The 21,095-nt window shown below is 37.9% G+C and overlaps 1 protein-coding gene across 1 annotated transcript in view; it reads right to left on the bottom strand.

The window, feature by feature from the left end:
- Nucleotides 1-14,239, bottom strand: part of LOC145985150 (uncharacterized) — a 33,815-nt gene extending 19,576 nt beyond the window's left edge. Inside the window, exon 1 of the mRNA XM_083118817.1 lies at nucleotides 14,165-14,239. The gene's annotated coding sequence lies outside the window, so the exon portion shown is untranslated. The remainder of the gene's footprint in view (nucleotides 1-14,164) is intronic.
- Nucleotides 14,240-21,095: the final 6,856 nt, after the last annotated feature.

Here is a 21,095-nt window from a genome sequence, read left to right on the forward strand (position 1 = left end):
CAAACCACAGTGAACCTATAATACTGCATTGTGGTGCAATAGGGTCTATAGTTAGTTACCTTTTTCGATCTATGTTCCCGAAAAACTTTATGGGGAAGCAAAAACTGTTTAAAAAATGAATGCAAAACGATAAAATGAGGTATGTAGCTTTATCTGCTCTCCGATTGTACACACAAGTATTTTTTAAAGCGTAAAAATAGCCACATTTTTAAAAAATATATAAGAATCAAAATCAAGACGAAGATTACAGTTTAAAGTGAAATTCGAATCATTGTGAAAACTGCCTCCACCGAAAATTGAAACGGACCCATTAATTACAAGGCGACAATGTTATTTTACTTACAATAAAATAGGCAACCGATGCCCGTCCATAATAATACAAGGCCCGCCCATAAAAAACAACAACTTTTTTTTAGGAAAGAAAACAAATGACTTTATCACCTTCAAAATAATCACCAGAGGAGGCAATACACTGTGACCAGCGTTTGTACAGGTCTTGGAAACACTGTTGACAGTCATTGACAGTAAGTGTTCGGAAAATACGCGTAACATTTAATTTAATGTCCGCGACGTCGTCAAATCTTCGCCCTTTCATAGTCATCTTAAGCTTGGGAAAAAGGAAAAATCAGCTGTCATAAGTCCGGAGAATATGGAGGGTGATTGATCACTGTCACTGAATGCTTAGCAAGGTACTGTTCTACAGACAATGCAGTATTAGACCGAGCATTATCGTGTAACAGAAACCATTGGCCAGAATCACAGAGGTCCTTTCTAACCCGCTTCATCCTGTTTTTGAGTCGACCAAGCACTTCCTTGTAATACAAGTGATTGATTGTTTGGTTTTCAGGGACAAATTCATTGTGGACAAGTCCTTGGAAATAAAAAAATGCGATCAGCAGCACCTTTGTCTTCGATTTCGACATCCGTGCTTTCTCCTTTACGGGCGAGAACTGTCCTTTTCACTGCGCACTCTGTCTTTTTGTTTCAGGGTCATATTGGAAACACCAGGTTTTATCTCCCGTATCATCTGTAACGTTTCGGTAAACGATTTACCCAATTTGTAACAAAACTTTATGTTGTAACGTTGTTCCATCTTGGTGCGCGTATTTTGTACGCCGCCTGCACACGACCTGCATCTGACGCACGCTTGCCCCGATACCGACTGTCCAAGGTACATAGAGATTAGGTAAAGCCATCCGAAGATTGCCGTCTTGCACGAACGCGTGACGTCACCGGAGAAGCAGTGAGCTCGGCTGAAGCAGACGGCCCCTAGCATTTATATGGGAGATTCAGAGAGCGAAAGTATATTATTACTTTTAGGAGGGGGAAAATATTAATTGTCATCCTCCAAGATGGTATTGAGGCATCCTTTTAATGATTAGTAACATAATTGAAAACGCGCTACTATTAAAAGGGGGCAAAGTACATGTGAAAAAATGTATTTTGAAAATCCATATTCCTGAAACTTTCTGACCGATGCGCTACAAAGAATGTTGCGTGTTCTCCTTTAGAATTTCGTCATTTTACAAATTGTAATATAATTTTAACAAAAACGCATGCTAAAGAAGAATTAAAGAGTTTAAAAAAAATAATTGATTAATAGACTTAGTTTAATTTACTTCGCTTATCTGTCACATATGGCTAATCGGAAAGATGAGGATGCGTGATGATATGATGAAATTGAAGAAAGGAAAGTAGACCCATGCCCGGGCGGGGATTCGAACATGGGGGACCTTGGCATCGTAAAGCGTTGCGCTAACCACTTCGCCACGGAGGTCAGCATTACAAGGAAATAAACAGAAAATGGCATATATGTTTTAATATGCGAGAAACATTTGCGAGGAGGTTATTGAAGTAACAAATAATTATATAAGACGTTGTGATGAAAATTATTAATATATCTGAAATGTCGAGAGTTGACCTTGCAGTCTCTAAATGTACTTTTAGGGTTACGCAAAACCTTTACTCAAAATTGCTAGTGTAAATTTATAAGTTATTAAAATTTAAAACTTATTCCTGTTCGAAAAAAGAAACTGCCAAGTCAAATTAATATTTCGTAGAAATACATATATTTTTCTTTCATGAGGCCAAGAGAGTATTTAGAGGGGACGGTGGCTTGGGAGGGCTATAGCCCCGGATCTCGATCTGCAAAGGGGCTTCCAGTGTGAAAACATTGCTATGAAATAGTCCAGAAGAAGGGGCGAAATGATTATTTTTAAATGGCTCAAAAATACAAAGATATAAGTGGACATTTGGCAAGCTTAGTCTAAAACTTACAACTGATATCGTACGTGTGTGCGTGGGGGGGGGGGGCTACGTGAGGTAACACAGTGGAATATGATTCACAATACTAAAATTAAAATAAATATGTGGGAACAATAGAAATCAAAATATGTTGTAGCTAGTGACGGCGCAATAGTAAAGATGGAGGGGTAAGTCATATTTTCCCGGGGCAATCATGTTTATTATTCCGTCACATATGACACAAAAATGCATATTCTGGCTAAAAGAGCATTCATTCATTTATTTATTTTTGTCGTTTTACTGGGGGCAAATAAGAGAGAGAAATTGTCGAACGAGAATAGGGGGGCGTTCCTGCCTCCCCCCCTGTAGTGTGGTCACTGCCTATAGCTATGCTGGAGAAGAATGCACCAATTAATACACTATTAAATAAAACAGATACTTTTAAAACATTTAATCAAATTATTTGTGAACTATGATTTAAATTTAGAGAGAGCACATTTAATTTGGATGAGTTAACTTCTGAAGCCTGACATTTCCGAGCCTTCTTCCGGTGTAACTGCACTGCCCTTTGAGCCGTAGCTGCTGCGTTCAGGTGGCGGAACGAGCAGAATACTAATTAAAACAAATATGTGACAAATATATATATAAAAACAACGTATTGAAGCTATTGACGGCGCCTTTGTTGTGCAGCTTGCAAATGCTGACAAGTCTCTACATAGAGTTCAAGTTTGCTACGACAACACCGAAAGGATAAGAAAAGTTTACGTGCAATATTATCAACAGCATGGTTATAGAACATTCTCCGTCTAGCCTTTGATAAGTATTTCTCTCCTAAAATTATCGTCACATTATTCAAGAAGACAACAACCTAATTTTATCTAGTGTAAACTGAAACATTTCCTGGTGGGGGGGGGGGGCACGAGTTACGATACCCACCTTGGATACGCGCTATAAACAATAACAGGGTTATGGAACATTCTCCGTCTTGCCTCGATAATTATTTATCTCCTTAAATTATCGTCACATTATTGAAGAAGACAAAGACCTAATTTTATTTCGTGTAAACTGAAAAATTACCTGGGGGAGGGGGCGTGAGACACCTGATGCCCACCTTATATACGCACTACTAACAATAACAGGGTTATAGAACATTCTCCGTCTTGTCTGGATAATTATTCCTCTCCTTAAATTATGGTCACATTATTCAAGAAGTCAAAAACCTAATTTTATCAGTGTAAACTGAAAAATTTCCTGGGGGAGTGGAGGGGCCTCGAGCCACCTGATCTTTACCTTGGATACGCGCTATACAATAACAGGCTTACAGAACATTCTCCGTCTTGCCTAGATAATTATCTCTCAAATTATCACCATACGTATTATACAAGAAGCCGAAAACCTAATTTAATCTAGCGTAAACTGAAAATTTTCTAAAGGGGGGTTTGAGCCCCCCTGATTCCCACCTTGGATACGAGCTGTTACCAATAACAGGGTTATGGAATATTCTCCGTCTTGCCTCGATAATTATTTATCTCCTTAAATTAACGTCACTTTATTTTATTTGACACCACAAGAAACAAAAAATCTCATTTTATCTAGTGTAAACCGAAAACTTTTGGGGGGGCTCGAGCCCCCTAAGCCCAGCTTGGATACGTGCCTGGGAAGCAGTCACGTTTATTACACCCTTACATTTATATACAATATTAAAGTTCTGCTTTTAGATCTCACACAATGCCTTTTTCACAAGAATGGGCAATACCGCATTTTTTATATCAGTCAAGCTGTGATATTTTAGAATTATTCCGTTAGTTTTCTGATAATAGTTTTCACAGCTTTCCATAGCATTTAGGCATGATTTCAGTTGACAAGAACAAAATAATCTTATTTCAAAACATAGATCAAAAAGAAATCCAACGCGCTTAAGTTAAAACTCCCTTACATTGGAAGCCTGGAGAGGACAAAACAGGGGTTCCTTCGTAACACGATTTCTTGAAAACCATTTTACACATTTGAATAAACTTTGTGATAAATTGATTAGAAAGGATGAATCTTAACAGTAAAAGTTGTAACTTTTCCCCTGCTACTATATTTTAGAAGATATTCGTTGTCAAATATCTCAATATTTGCATAAGGAACCAGCATTTTCCGTGCCCAGTGTTTCGATGATGACGTCATGCATCCACGGACAACTGCGCATACGATCTGCGCCGCCGAACGAGCACCCCCTGCCGACTGCCTGTAACAGGTTGAAGCATGCACTGACGAAAAGTTTAGATATAGATCTATGCAGTGTTGCCAGAATACGGTAGCTTTTTTATTTGGTTTGGTTCTCTTTTTTTGACAGTTCGGTTTCTTAATGGGCGGACCTTGTAATAACCTATTTGGCATTATTATTATTCAGTGGGCAATCAGGATGGAATATTCGAAATGTCTTCAAATAATATAATCTTTGCCATTAATTGTTGGTTTACAATTTCCTATTTTGAAGGTATTGTGATTACTTTAGGCATCTTTCAGACCAAAGCCAAACTCGAGAGGAGACAAGCGCTGTCACTTGGAAACAGACCTACAGAAATAAATGTAACCTTTCCTATCGACGTGGCACAATAAGTTGCATGTATCGCTTGCGTGTCGCTCAGACCAAGCTTATTTTTCAATAGTGCGCATCGTGTCGCTCCGGTCTGATGGTAGCGCATGTGGAACGAATACTTCTTTACAGAAAGGGGTCCATACAGCTTGTTGCCTCAGTGTAAAAAGCATCGTGTCTCGTGTCACTTGTTGCTTTGTTCTGAAAGCTACTTAAGAGCAGGGGTGCCCACAGGGGGGTTCATGACGCGCCTGCGTCATGGGATTTTTTTGGGGGGGACAATATTTTATACCAATTCTATATATATTCACACAAAAATGGGGGGATCGTATCGTTTGATTGACTTATTATTGATTTTTAGTTTTGATTATTATGTACAGTTTTTCTTCCTACCTGTGGGTGATCGCGGCGATAGGGTTGAAATGAAATACCACCTCTTATGTCTTTAGAATTTGTTTGGATGGAGGGGGGCGTGGAATTGGCATTAATACAAGGTTAGTCGAGCAGACAAACTGTGCAGAATAAGGTTGACTAACAATGGCTGTGAGCCTAAAGTATCTAAAGTATCATATTGCTTAAATATGGCTGTTCTATACAGTGACGCAAAAAGAGGGGGTCATTGCCCCCCCCCCCAACCTTTGCCGGAAGTCAATTCTAGGGTAGCAAGGGAGGACAAACATTGACGGCCAAGGGCACCTGCATGGGGGACACAGAGGAGCAATTACCCCTTCGATTTCAAATTTTATGCAAATATAAATTCATTTTGTAAAATTTTCTTGTTTGCTTCGCTCGCATTGTCTGCTTTTCTCGTTTTCGTCAAGTTCAGAGCTGTAGGCGCCATGGGCACCGAATGATCTAAAAAAAAAGTTGTAAAAGAGAGATGACATTGCGTCCAGTGAAATTATTTGTACCGTATTAAATCAATATTGTTTTCAATTGCAAAAATTGGCTCTAAAAATTTTCTTGCTCGCTTCGCTCGCATTCTCCTTCTTTTCTCTAATGTAATGTATTTAAATAATAAGTGTTGTATATTTGTATTGAATAAGTTTTCAACACGTACACAATTTAGTGTTAGCTTCTTGCATATGTATTTTCTATTTTATGTCCCTTCATGTTGCATACGTGTAAAACATATGATGTACATGAAAATTACACATGTATCTTCGGAATGAATTTATCATTCATTTTCTGCCATTCAAAAATACAGTTTGTGTGCTTGTTTTCCATTATTAGCTAATGTGAAATTGACGGTGTTGAAAAAATATTTCAAATAGTTTGTTCCAAACAAATGCTTTAGCACAGACTTCTACCCCCTTTTTGCGGAATTTACTACTGGTAGTAGTAGTAGTAGTAGTAGTAATAATAATAATAATAATAATAAAACAATTATTAATATTATTATCATTATTGGTACATTTATCCTGGTACTTGCCCCCCCCCCCGACAAGTTCCACCTCTGGTATTATATTTTTCCGCAAATTTAGTGTAACAAAAATAATTTGAGTAATTAATTCGGCATAAACGGGGGGGATGTTCTACCTTTTTGGGGGGAGTGCGTCATTGGCCTTAGGGGGATGGGCACCCCTGCTTAAGAGAATATTCTGGACTGTTCGAGCTATGGAATTATGTAGTTATGCTGGTCACAAGTTGCAATCTTCCCCCCCCCCTTTCCTTAGTCCAAACTCGAAATGAAATTGTAAATACACCACACACTATTCTGTATTAATCAGGATAGTGATTTACACTGTCAGTGTGAAAAGTGTATATTACTCCTTAATATTCGTGTACACAAGATCTTTACAGGGACAACGAAAGTAATTTGATGAAAAGGGAAGGGGGAGATCGTGACTTTGATGTATTTTACCGTTACCTGTGGCAGTCGTGAGTGTATTACGGTCACCTTTCAGTGCGATGAACCATAGTAATTGCGTCACACTTTGTTTCTGTGTTGATAAGATTTTTCGTAATCAACAAGGTTTATGTATATTAGTCTTTGGATTCAAATGCCATAGCACTAGAGTAGTGAGGAAAAAAACAGGGTTAATGAAGTAACGACTTACTTGTAGTAGTTACTTATCCGAGCAACGGTAAATGGAACTATTCTTTGTCTGATGTAATAACAAAGCCAATGTAAATAAATGTCCGTGGCTTGATAAAAATCCTATTGATCGTTCGAATGCCAATTGTACAAGAATCTTGCGTGTAGGAAAAACCACAGGAAAATAACAAATATTAGCTTCCATTTCGTTATCCACTTGTCTTTCCAATATATCCAAACCAGGCTACTCTTTCGGTTTATATTTGCCCATGTTCCCCTGTTTTATCAATGCATCTACTTAACTACGTTCTTGTTGATTTTGTATTTATTTTTATAGTAGTGAATAAAGATTTGCGTCAAAACGGTTTAGAATAATATTTATTCTATTTTGTTGAAAATAAATGCTATGGACAAGTCCATGGCTAAGCTATAAGAAATTGAAGACCCTTAGATATGATTGATTGTATTATTTGATGACTACAAAGATTGTACGCTGGAGAAGGATCGTGGAATTAGAGATGATCGGAGCAGTTTGTGAAGGACGAAGGTTATCAAAAAGGGAGGGAGAGAGAGAGAGAAAGAGAGGGGGGAAATAGAAATAGTAGAGGGACGACAGGAAGAGGAGAATAAAATAAAGAGAGAGAAGGAAAGGGCAAAGATAGAACGCGGCAAGGAAGACAAAAAGAGATAAAGCGAGGAAGAGAGAAGAAGAGAGAGAAAGAGATGAACAGAGTGAGAGGGGAAGAGATAGATAAAAAGGAACAAAAATAGAAAGAGATATAGAGGAAAAGAGAAAGAGAAAAAGGGGTGAGGAAGAGAGAGGGAGAGAATGAAAGATAAAATAGAATAAAACAGAATACATTATTAAGTTCTTGCAATGAGCTGCAACTCGCGTGCTATTAGACGTTCAACGACAACGTTTTTCACTAATCAACAACTCACTTATTCTCAAAGCATTAACTGCCTATTGTCGGGACAAACCCGCCGATGCGATGGTAAGTAATGTAAAACTATAAAATATACTTTACTTGTCTTCACCCAAGTTATCCTATGTTGTGTTGTGTGCCGCCTACCTCACTGTCTACAGGACACTAGATTGCTACTCTCTCTTCAACCGTCCCCTCGTAACTCTTCCCATCATATCCATTGGTTCGGTTGACTCTTCATCTTCCGTTTCTCTTTTGGAATTTCCAAACTTTTCCATACGGAACTAACATCGGTTGCTTTGCAAGTAAAGAAGACCCCTACCTGGTGTAGCTTGCTGGTGACAATGAACTTTGTAAGGATATGCAGTATTTGTTTATCTCGACCAAGCCACACGTCCTTACACTTAAAGTACAACTTGAACTCTACACTCAAATCAAATACAATAAGATTCTCTGCAAACATTTAATTAAGTACTTCAAAATGAGAAAGAATAGTGAATATGTAGTATTCAGCGATTTTGTAGAACAAAGCCAAGATTTGCAAATGTGAAAAGAACTAGAAAGTAAAGTAATAATAAAGATTTATATTAATATCGGTTTACTGGTACAGTAGTACAACAGAAAAGGAAGAATATGTAATATAATTTAGAAATTTCCGATGCCGACCCTTGTGATTCCAAACCCCAAACACACACAGGACTCAGGTGAGCTCAAATCCACCGTGAGATGGTATTGATATTTCGGAGGGGTCTCTGCTTTGATTATCATGGCTGTCAAGATTGTCTTTCTCCTTCCCTCGTTCTTCCTACCTTTCTTTTCTCCTCTTTCTTAATCAATTTTTCTTTCTTTCCCCCTCCTTTCCCCTATTTATTTTTGAAACTCTTTCTCTTTCTATCTAACTTTGTTTCTCTCCTTCTACTCGTATTTCTGTCTTTCTTTGTCTATCTCTCTTTCTTGCCCTCTATTTCTACTTTCTTCTCTCTTTCTCTCCCTCTATTTCTATTTCTTTCTTTCTGCTCCTCTATTTTTATTTCTTTCTCCCTTCCTGTCACCCTCTCTCTGCCCACGTATTTCTATTTCTCTGTCTCTTCTTGCCCTTGAATTTCAATATCTGTTTAGCTACCTGTCCGATCTTCCTTTCATTCTTCCCCTTTCCATCCTTCCCTATCTCGCTCTACCACCTGCTTTCTTTCCTTATTTCCGTCTCTCTTTGTTCTACCTCTTTCTCACTTTTTTCTCTAGCTATGTGAATCCAGCCTTGCAAAACGAAAGATTCTGAAAATTTATCTTGTAGGCTATTTGGATGGGCTGAAGCACACAGTGGCTACACCCCTATTCGGAGTGGGAGAGAGATAAAGAGGGAAAGGGAGAAAAAATGGGAGTGTATTTCGTACACACCCTAACGAAATGTTATGGCTAGGGCTCGAAAGTTGAAGACCTATAAATTGCCAAAAAAAAAAAAGGACGTATAAATGTGATCCAAATTAATTAATAACGTCAGTTTTAATTACATATTTAATGAATAAAAAAATAAAAAATTCTGGTGGTATGGAACACACAGTGCGAAAAAAACTGAAAGCTTCAAAACAAGAGAATGTTGCCACTTACAGCGCGACCTTCCAGACAAGTTACGGTTAAAGGACCTTGTACCGTACCTGCTTCAGTCGTCCAAATATGATTTTCTCTCGTTTCAGGGATGGTTCAAATATATTTCTTTCTTTGTTTCTTTTTATTTCTTTACTACAGAAAGGATGTTTAAGAGGTGATGAACTTATGATGATTCGAATTGAGAATGGACAGTAAAAACGTAGTCGAAAAAAGGTGGTTGCAAAAAAAAAAAAAGCCGTTAAGACCTTAAAGAGCTAAAAAAAGGACTAATAAGCCCAAAAAAAAACCGAAAGAGGCAAAAAAGGACAAATAAAACCCACCTTTTTCTGGCCTACAATAACCCAAAATGAACATATATTATGTTGGGCCTCGTCTTCGGACACTAGAAAAAAAAAGGATTTTTCCTCAACTTCCGACCCCTAGTTATGGCACAGGACCGGCTGTCACCTGGGTTCAGTAGCACCAAACGAAACGGCGTCATAAGCGGGGGAAGGGGCATTCTCTTCAATAATCAGGAAAAAGTAATATACTGTATGCAATGTATTAGTGAATTTGACAATATGCTCCACTAAAGGTAACAATGGCGTATCTGGTCTATTTCGTGTGGAAGGGCACTGGATGACTTATTGATGGCCCATATATTCAAATACATTGTTGTAACGTGATCGAAACAAAAAGAGTTATCTTCGCTTTCATAATTATGTATACAATTTCATTTTATATTTATTACAAAATTTGCCTATTACATTTTGACAGGGTGGGCAAACCTGATTTTGATGGGCTATGGCCCACTAAGTTCCCACCCTTGTCACCGCCACTGAACAATTTTATGACCAAACGTAAGTGCACACTGCACATGTATTATTCTTCTAGACAGGTCCCACTTCAGTCGTTAAGAGAAAAAAACACACAGGATATGAAAGGATAGCCAAACGATTTATGCAGACTTATAACGGTTTAGAAACTTTTTTTTACACAATTGGAATCTTAGCCTAGGCATGATTAAGGTTATTAATATGTGACAGATTTTTTCCGAAAAGAGACAGTTCAGAGAGTAAAGCACTGGAGGCATAAATACATGTAGAAATAATGGAAAGTTATTGTAATAACCGCAGTTCTAAATTCTTGACGGTGACGTAATAATAAGTGTGTCAGTGTCCTTTTTCTTGTCCAATGACCGTCGGTGATAATTGCTTCAAGAGCAAGGCAGTGTTGCCAAACGTAGGAGCATATCACTACACGTAAGCATTTTTTCCTCTATGTTGCTTGCGTAGGGATATATTCACAGGTACACTCAAGGGAGGAATTTATGGAAGTTAGTACTCCTTCTTTGACCTTCATATTGAAGGAAAAAATTGAGCATAAATGACCCCTTTCAACAATGAGGTTTAAATTATAGCTACACGTATTTCCCTCTTTTTATATAATTTAATTACACATCATATTCGTTATTCCTCCTCTTGTATGCGAGCTTTTTTGGTTCTTAAATATTTAGATGTAAAGTTAAATGAAGTTCCTTTTGTAAATGAGCTACATTTATATGTGTTGAAATTGTATACAATCGGGTTTACTGTGTAATAGACCTTTCACTGGGGAATTTTTGGGGGTAGAGAAAATTTGTTTACATGGTTTAGGGATACTGCTAAAACTTGGTTAGCAACACTGATTTCAAGAGCAGTTCATCCGGTTCGATTGTTGTGAGTTACATAAGACTGCATGCTTGGATTGGAATGGGTGCAAAATCGAGTGAATATCCCTCTAAGATATTAATTAGGTTTAACATTAAAAAAAGTGCAAGAATTCGGTTATACTTGATGACTCGTTGTTACGTAACTGGTATTCAACTAATTTATCATTACCAGTTGACTTTAACGCGTGTGCATTTTTTATGATTGTGGAATCGAGGAGAATATGAAATGGATAAAGTCGTATGAGAGATTCATTTTGTGGTGTTAATTATGTTCATCATTGTCATGCTATGTTGTGTTTAGCTACTATTAAATAGGTGATAAAAATAATGTACATAGATAGTGCAAATGTTCGGAACATTCACATGACGAACTTCATACGTGGGTTAGGTTAGGTTAAATGGAGGCCATCAGGGCAAGAACGAGAACAGACACTTCGAGATTGATCGAGAGCAGACCGAGAACGAGGCTGTAGTAACGTAGAATGTAATGTAAGTATGTCACTTAAATAAAAAATGCTCTAATACAGCGGCGTACGCAAGGGGGGTTACGGGGTTTAAACCCCCTTTGAACTTGTGAAATATTATGAAAAATTTGGGGGGGATGTAAATGGCCAATTTATCACAGTCAAAGATCTGGGACAATACTATTACTACTTCTACTACTACTACTACTAATGATAATAATAATTTGAATTATTATTTCCATGCATCATGGAGAAAAGCACAGCATTCCAAACACACGCGTCTTTCAGAGTGATGCCTTGAAAATAAAATATGAGGGTAACTATAATTTAAATGAGAAAAAAAATGTTTTGTATCTCAGTTGCAACAATGCAACTGGCGTACGCAGGATTTATTTTCGGGAGGGGCTGAAATCGTAAATGTGGATAGCACATGGCTTCGTTTTGGAGGGCAGGATGCATAATAAAATATTTCGTATTTTTGGAGCTTTTCAGTTTATTAAAATTGTATTCAAAGACAAAAATGGTAATCGGGACTCACTTGAAAAGAGGTTTCGCATTTACACATTTTGATTTTTTGAAGTTCTTACCGGATTTTTATTTGCAAATACTCATCGGCCACCCCTCTACGTACGCCAGTGTTCAAGGAAATGTATTTTTTTTTTGTGTAAACAATGAGAATTAACTAAATAAAGTTATTGGTTCGTTGTAAGAGGCTAATGTATAGACAAAGGCTAGGCGGACAAGAATACACAGTCACCAGTCTCACCTTGTTAACTAGACAATTATTCAAACGACAATAAGCTTAACTATTGTAAAATATTTTGTTGGTAAGAACAGCGAGACCATCCAGATGTGAATTATCGGGGACATTTATGCGGGGAAGAAGCCGGAAAAATTCCAACCAATTTCAAGGAATCGAATCCGGATCTCCCGCGTGATTGCCAGACGCTCTACCGACCAGACCCCCGAAGCTCCTTGGATGAGTTCCATACTTTGATTATTTCAATTTATTTTAATATATTTTCTTGTTTTTATGGATTTTCTTCACCCTTAAAATGTCTCACCTCGTTGACCAGGCTATTATTTCGTAACAATGAAACAAAAAAATGCTCCCAGGATTAATTTCGTTCTATTGTTTTCATAAATACTATATTTATGTAGATCTCGACTCCTTAATAGTAGTAGTGGTATTAGTAGTAATTCAGCTAATTAATTAATTAATTATAAGTATTATTACTTAATTGTGATTATTATTATTTAATTAAAGTATAATAAAACAATGATAATGTGAGTTTGGAGAAAGTTTTAGAAATAACCCCCCTTGATGAAATCCTGCGTACGCTACTGCTCTAATATGTAACTTCGTATGTTCTGTTCGGTGCGCAAAGATTATATTTTTAGTGTGTAGTCCGACTGGGTTCAGTCTCTGGGTTTTGGACCTGTGTATAGAATCGGTGGCAACCCACCATCGTGAGGAAATTGGAGAGCTACGAGTGAGTAGCGTAACCCGGTCTGTCAAATCTCCTACAACGGCTGAGGGTTCGACGTGCTGACCCCACGTTATCCCATTACCGGTTGAAGAACTCCACACCTCTGGGTAGGATTGTGGGAGGGAGATAGGCCAAGGCCCTTCCAGGGCTGTAGAACCGCAGGCTATTATTATTTTTATATATATATATATATTATTTCGAGACTTGAGACTTTTTTTCGAGACCGCCTCGTCTCGAGAGGATCCCTGATACTAAAGCCAATATATTTTCTGCAATTGGATCAGAGAATGTAGCACAATATCCCCGAATAAATCTGGCTGTTGATCTGGTACAGCCTCTTATCAGTGAGTACCTGCGGGATGTGTGGGGATAAAACACTGACCTTCTACAATGCACTGTTGAGAGATTCAAAGTAGCAGAAGAAAGCGGGAATAGCAATAACTACCATTTAAGCAAGATTGTTCAGAATAGGCATTAAACAGGCTATAAATAGACATTTATAAATAATAATAATAATAATAATAATAATAATAATAATAATCCGTTGCGCAACAGCCCATGAAGGGCCTAGGCATACCTACCGACTGCCGGTCTCCCTCCCACGCTTTCCTTCGTCACCTCTAAGCGTGGAGATCTTCAACCAGTATTGGAATAGTCGGGGGATCGGCCCGACGTATCCCCAGCCGTTATAGTAGGTCTTCTGTGAAAATAAAGTAAAACATCAAAGCTTATGTTCTAACAAATTGGAATAATAAAAGGCAAATCCGCTCCCTAATAATAAAAATATATTTCTGTGAAGTTTAAAACCTGGCATCTTCTAGTTACATTTTAGGAATGTAAGTACAATGCTATATTTATAATAATTAACAAGCTATAGGTTGCTTGCAGTATAGTGTTTTGTGCGTGGCAAATTTAGTGAATTACTAAGGGTCGTAAGAAATTTCGAACACTTATGTACGTTTTCAAATGTTATACATGGAAACTGCACTTTTGCATAAACATCTCAGTGGCGGATATACGTACAGTCTCACCACAGACACTCCTCTGTTACTTGTCTGTGGTCTTACCTTGCCAGGGTATCTCAACGTTAAGTGAAGAGCAATTAGACGTTGAGTCTTACCTTAATTGACGTTCCATTATAAGATTCACTATGTACGTCTGGTTAATGGTGCAGCAGAAATCGTATGATAATAGCAGAAACAAAACTATAGATTAGACGTTTGTGGTCTATACTATTTTTATTGTCATGGATTAATTAATTAATAAGTAACTAAAAAAATATGGTCACGTCGGCCGGTTTGGATTCGAAACACCGGCCTCTCACTATAAATCCTTATTGTAGCTATAGATACACCTTGGGCTAAAACAGAATGGAATGGTCTGTGCTTGCTACCGGTTTCAGCCCCGTTGTTACAATATTTTATCACCTACGCAGGTAGGTCTACATGTACTGGGTGAGTCTTTTAAAAGGGGCCCCGTGGAAAATGTGCTCCTTGCTTGTAGGCAACCCTGGTACACCGAAGAGAAGAGCGGGGTAGAGAACAGTCCAGGATATGTCATGTCATTTGTCGAATATGCTTGGCACCGATATCCTGGACTGTTCTCTAACCCGCTCTTCTCTTCGGTGTACCAAGGTTGCCTACATGCAAGGAACGCATTTTCCACGGGGCCTCTTTTAAAAGACTCACCCAGTACTTACAGTCAACGGCAAAGATAATGGTAAGAAATTGTCCACCGATATTTTCATTACTTTTTCACTTATACATCATGTACTGTTTTGAGGAATGAAACTATGTTGGTTCGAAGCAGGCATTGACGTCTTTATTTCAATTCATTGTCAACACATTGTGAAAGTCAGACGGAATGAAAATGGTGGTGAACAATTCGCCTAGTGCTTCTTTCGCCGTTGGGTGTACAAATGAAAACACTTCCAGTTGTTTTCTGAATTTTTAACAAATGTCACTAGCATGTTATGAATTATACGTTAAAACAAAAGTTGCAAATAAGTGCAAGGATGATTTGCAGTAAACTTAAAATCAGTACTGTTGTCGACGTATAGCCGGTAAAGTTAAGGATACAACAAAACAATATATCTCATACATAGCATTTTGTCATTTCCTATACAAGAAAACACTGTAAACTGTAAAATATTAGGAGTACATACCCATCAAATTCAGCAACATCACTAGCTTATTCCAGTTAATATGCGGAAAGTTGTTGAAACAACGTTGAGTGTAAAAGCAGCTTGCTTTCTAGGGCAAGTCCAAATTAACAGCTGTAAACATGGGGTAGGATCGATATAGCATGTGCCTTTATTACGTAACGCGCAGCCGCGGTAGTTTGCACGTGCAAAGAGGAAGGATGTGTTTTGGCTGACACACAGGTAAGGAAGGATCTTACCATACAGTGAGAAATGTAAGGAGAACTAAAAATAGATCAAAACGAAAAAAATGTTGATCTCGTGCGATCTTATTTCTGAATATGAATTGCTGCTTTCAATCAACCGTACAAGCAAGCACGTTCATATGAGCTGTTGTTTACAGATTGATATATCGACGGAACTGATGCCGCAACCAGTTTGACGCGAACCGCGATCAAAGTTGTAACATCATATTTACTCCACTGAACTGCATAGCATTTCCCATTATCCCCCTTCTCTCCTAGACTCGCAGCTATCAGCTCGTTGCTCCTGACATCTGTGAGGGAAGAGCGGAACTAACACAAAGATGTTCGGAGATTCCACCAGAGATTGCACTATATCAGCCTTACACAATGATGGTCTTACATTCCATGTTCCGTGAATTTTCTTACTAAAAAATTAACTGCATGGACAAAGAATACATTAATATCACATTGTACGTCATCAATCTTTACAAAACTAGTACTGCTAGTTTGTAACAATCATACAAAGTTTCCGTTCCTAAAATGTCGGCAATAAATGATGCCATAGCAAGTCCCTCAAGCTGTTGGATGTACTGTACAGTGGGATCCATGAGTATTACCGTGCAAATTGTCCATGACTATTTTCATTAATTTTTCTCTTACACCCTATGTGTTCTTAAGCGATGAATTTTTATGTATGCTGGTGCAGAAGTAGTCAACAGCTTGTTTTGAGTTTTATTTTAATTCTTGAAGCTCTTATTGGGTCAGATAAGGTGCAGGAACATGGTGATGGACAATTTGCAGGGTAATACTCATGGATCCCACTGTACATGCACGGACGTCCGCAGGATTTTTTCCAGGGAGGGGCAAGGAAGGTATTTTTTTCCAAGTTGGGGCAAACAAGTCACATTTTCCCCAAAAAGTGTGTTGTTCCCTAAAAAACATTGCTTAAATTTGAATTTATGGTGTTCATGCAATGATTAACACATATTATTGTGGCTAAAATGAAATTATATGTGTGAAATACATAATTTTTGGCTGAATCTCATTTTCCAGGTGGGGCATGGCCCCTTTGCCCCCCCTTCCGGACGCACATGTGTACATGTATGTGTATGCAGGAACGTATCCAGGAATTCCTTTCGGAGGGTCTGAACACCATTTTTAAAGGGGTATAGATACAACATCACAATTGTATGTTTAAGGCCAGTGCTGACAATTGGGTGCAAAAGAGGGGGGGGGGGAGAGGTGCAAGGAAAGTTTGCTTTCTCTTGGTAGACAAGGCTTAGCATTAAGAGCCCAGAGTGTGATAGTGTGGAGGCAAAAAATTGGGAGCAACTATCCCCTAAATCGTCGCCACTGTTTAAGGATATAATTTTAATCAGAACGTGAAATTGGAACACTTTCTACCACTCAACTCCTCTGTTTCCATGCATTAACGGAACCATCTCAGTATGTGTGTTTGTCCATTTCTTCTCATCAGGCATCAAAACATCTATGTACCAGAAGTGTTTTTACGAAGCTGTTACACATGCACGGGATGCACAATCCACCCCACAACGTGAGATTCAAACTGTGGACTGCGAACTGGACGCTGACAGTTCTCGAATATTTCACTCTGATTTGAGCCTGAACACCACTAATATGTCTTGTCTAATACCCGGTACTGCTGAAATATTCACTTTAGAGAGAGAGAGAGAGAGAGAGAGAGACCTTCGATCTCTTCGGCACTCGACCCGAACTACTCGTAGCACTACACTGAGACTCCGAAAGTTCCACTGTCGTCAATGTCTTCATCTTTGGACCCAAGTGCTTGTAATAATTGCAGATTCATAGTAACAAGTTATATCAATTAGAATAATAGTTTCCGAACTGGAACTACGAGTAGTAGTAGACTTTGTTACTTTGTGGTATTTAGTCCTTTTCATTTTCGAATCACTAGATCTTATAAAGCAACCAATCGACACTGACTGATCACTAATCGACTGTATGAACTGTCACACTTATAATAATAATAAATAATAATAATAATAATAATAATAAATTCTTTATTTCCGTAGACCCATATCCATGGGTGTGGAAAACGTCATACAATACTAAATATTACAAATGGAGTACGATTACAATAAAAAGAACAAAATGCAAACACAAAAATACAAATAAATCATATGGGTTAAACATAAACAGTTATAAGTGTTACATACTAAACTTGTAAAACAGATAATCCAAATATAGGAGACATACAATATCAAAAGAATTTAAATGCTTCAATTTACTAATCCAGTTTAACTATTGAAATTCATTGAGATTATATAGAGGTATATCTGTTAAATAATGTTTAATTGATTTCAGTTTCTTTTGAGTTTCTGTAATTTCTTTGATGTATGTGGGAAGTTTGTTATGGTATTTTATTCCTGCAACATGAGGTGATTTGTCTGAGAGAACAAGTCTGTGTGCTTGCATGTGGAAGTTCTCTTTTTGACGTGTGTTGTGCTGATGGACGGTCGAATTCTTATCTAATTTACGGTGTTTTAGTACATATTCAATTACTTTGTAAATATATAAGGAATATATGGTCATAATTTTATTTTCTCTAAATAATTCTCTACATGAGTTTCTAATTGGTATTTTGAACATATACCTTACTGCTCTTTTCTGTAGAGTAAGCAATCTTTGAGTGTATTCCTGCGCAGCTCCTCCCCATGCTATTATGCAATATTCTAGGTATGGATATACAAGTCCATAGTATAGATTTGTGTTTATTTCAGACACATTATATTGTGTTAGGAGTTTTAGTAGATATAAGTTTTTCCCTACTTTTTTGCATACATGGTCAATATGATATGTCCATCTTAATTTGTCATCAATAACTAAACCTAAAAATGTAACTGGATTTTCATAATTGATTTGATTACAATCTATTTGTAAGTTTATATTATCAAAATTGGGTTTATTTCCAGGATTGAAAGCCATATACATTGTTTTTTGATAGTTTACATTCAAGTTATATGAATTTAAGTGCTGAGTTATTATATTTACTGATATGTAGGTTTGTATTTCTAATTGTTCTTGTGTATTTGCACTGCATGTTATGGTTGTGTCATCTGCGTATGTTAAAATATTTGTATTGTCTGGAGCGGGTAAGTCGTTGGTATATAGTATGAACAGTAGCGGGCCTAGTATAGAGCCTTGAGGGACTCCTGTTTTTGCATATTCAGTGTCAGATATAATTTTGTGAACCACGGAGTTTTCAGTATGTAGTATCTGGGTGTACTGTGGTCTATCCATGAGAAAAGATTTTAGGACCGGTGGCAACCCACCATCGTGAGGAAATTGGGGAGCTCCGAGTGAATGAGCGTAATCCGGTCGAGAAGACCTACTATAACGGCTGGGGATACGTTGGGCTGACCCCCCGACTATTCCAATACTGGTTGCAGATCTCCACGCTTAGAGGTGACGAAGGAAAGCGTGGGAGGGAGATCGGCAGTCGGTAGGTATGCCTAGGCCCTTCATGGGCTGTTGCGCAACGGATTATTATTATTATTATTATTATTATTATTATAGAGTGGTCTAAGCAGTCAAAGGCTTTGGACAGATCCAGGAAAATAGCACAGGGTATATCATTATCTTCTAATGCATCTATAATTATCTCAATAAATTGAGAAGTAGCTGTACTTGTCGATTTACCCTTTTGGAAACCATGTTGTAGTGGACTAATTATGTTATATTTGGCACAGAATTCGTATATTTTGTTACAAATGATTTTCTCTAACAGTTTTGAGAAAGATGATGCGATCGTTATTGGTCTATAGTTTTTTATTTCTGTCTCCATTCCTTTTTTGAGTATTGGTTTAATTATACTTTTCTTCAGTACTTTTGGGAAAATTCCACTATTGATAGAGGCATTTATAGCATACTGTAGTGGTAATGTTATGTATTGAGAACATTTTTTAATTAGATGATTTGACCAACCATCTGGACCTGCTGATTTCTTATTATTTAAATTTTGTATCGTAGTTAGTTTTTTAGTACTTCTGAAGTCTCATTAACCGATTCTGTTGTACAGATCAACCGGGAAATTGAAGCCGCGTATTTACTGTAGAACGATTCGTAAATGTTGCCAGTAGTTCGACTGCTTCTCTTATTAAAGAATTTTCCTACTCGCGCCTTCAACACATTAAAAATTACAACGAATTGCGCTACGTGTAGTGCTACCTTTCTTGTGCAGCTTCCAAATGCTAACAAGTCTCTACATAATGCTCAAGTTCGCTGCGACAACACCGAAAGAGCAAGAACAGTTTACAGTGCAATATTGTCAACAACAGGATTATAGAACATTCTCCGTCTTACCTTGATAAGTGTTAGTCTCCTTAAATTATCGTCACATTATTCAAGAAGGCAAAAACCTAATTTTATCTAGTGTAAACTGAAAAACAATTCGGGGGGTGGGGGCTCGAGCCAGCTCATACCCATCTAGGATACCCGCTATTAACAATAACAGGGTTATGGGACATTCTCCGTCTTGCCTCGATAATTATTTCTCTCCTTAAATTAACGTCACATTATTTTATTTCACACCACAAGAAACAAAAAATCTCATTTTATCTAGTGTAAACCGAAAACTTTCGGGAGGGGTCTCGAGCCCCTAAGCTCCCGCCCCCTTGGATACGTGCCTGTGTATGTGTATATATATTCGTTTTGCTGACCAGTGACGTTGGCAGAGAATTTCGTTTGTGTGGCCTCATTGGTGGACGAAGTATTCTCGAATGGATTCTCTCTGTTTCTTTCTTTCTTCCTCCGTTCCTACCTTTCCAATTTCCTCTACTTCTTTGTCTTCCTCTGAATCTGAATAACTTACTATGTTTCCAGCCTGTTACTCTAACTCTTTCTACCTCTGTATCTCTATACCCAGCTCTCTCATTCCTCTGTTCCTCTATTTCCTTCAATCACTCTCTCTCCCTCCATTTATATCTCTCCTTCTTTTGTTTTGAATGAGTGCAATTCTAGGCCCCATTCCGTTGTTTTGCATTCATTTTAAAGTTTTTCTTCTCCTTGTAAAGCTTTCCAAGAACACTGATTACGCACGGGAGGTACAGGGCCAGACTGGCCCACCGGGCAAAATCCCGGTGCACCCTCTCAGTACCCTTCCAAAAAAAAACACACATTCGGCGCCCTTTTTTTCCTAACTACTCACAATTGGCGTCACGTTGAGGAAAACTGCCACCTACCTCTTGCCAGTGCCAGTCCGGCCCTTGGGAGGTATACAATTTCGTATAATAGTTTCATGGTGGTGTGAACAGAAATATAATATAGACAAAATAAACTTTTTGCAATTAGCTACAATCAAGGACCTATTTAGGGAGGGAAGTCCCCTCCGAAAGACTTATGAAGTACTAAAATTAAATAATGAAAAATACATATATTCGTTTAGCCTTTGTTGTATAATTTCCTCTGAACTTACTGGTAGACAAGGATTATATTGGGCTCATATGGCTTTGAAGGGCACGAACGACGTATTTAGGGCGTTCAGACCCCTCTCCCCACCCGAAAGACTTATTAAGTACGAAAATTAAATAATGAAAATATACTCGTTTAGCATTTGTTGTATCATTTCCTCTGAACTTATTGAAAGCCAAGGATTATATTTGGGATCATACGGCTTTGAACAAGGA

The sequence above is a fragment of the Lepisma saccharinum genome, chromosome 3 (genome assembly GCF_977018435.1).
Source record: "Lepisma saccharinum chromosome 3, izLepSacc3.1, whole genome shotgun sequence".
NCBI lineage: Eukaryota > Metazoa > Arthropoda > Insecta > Zygentoma > Lepismatidae > Lepisma > Lepisma saccharinum.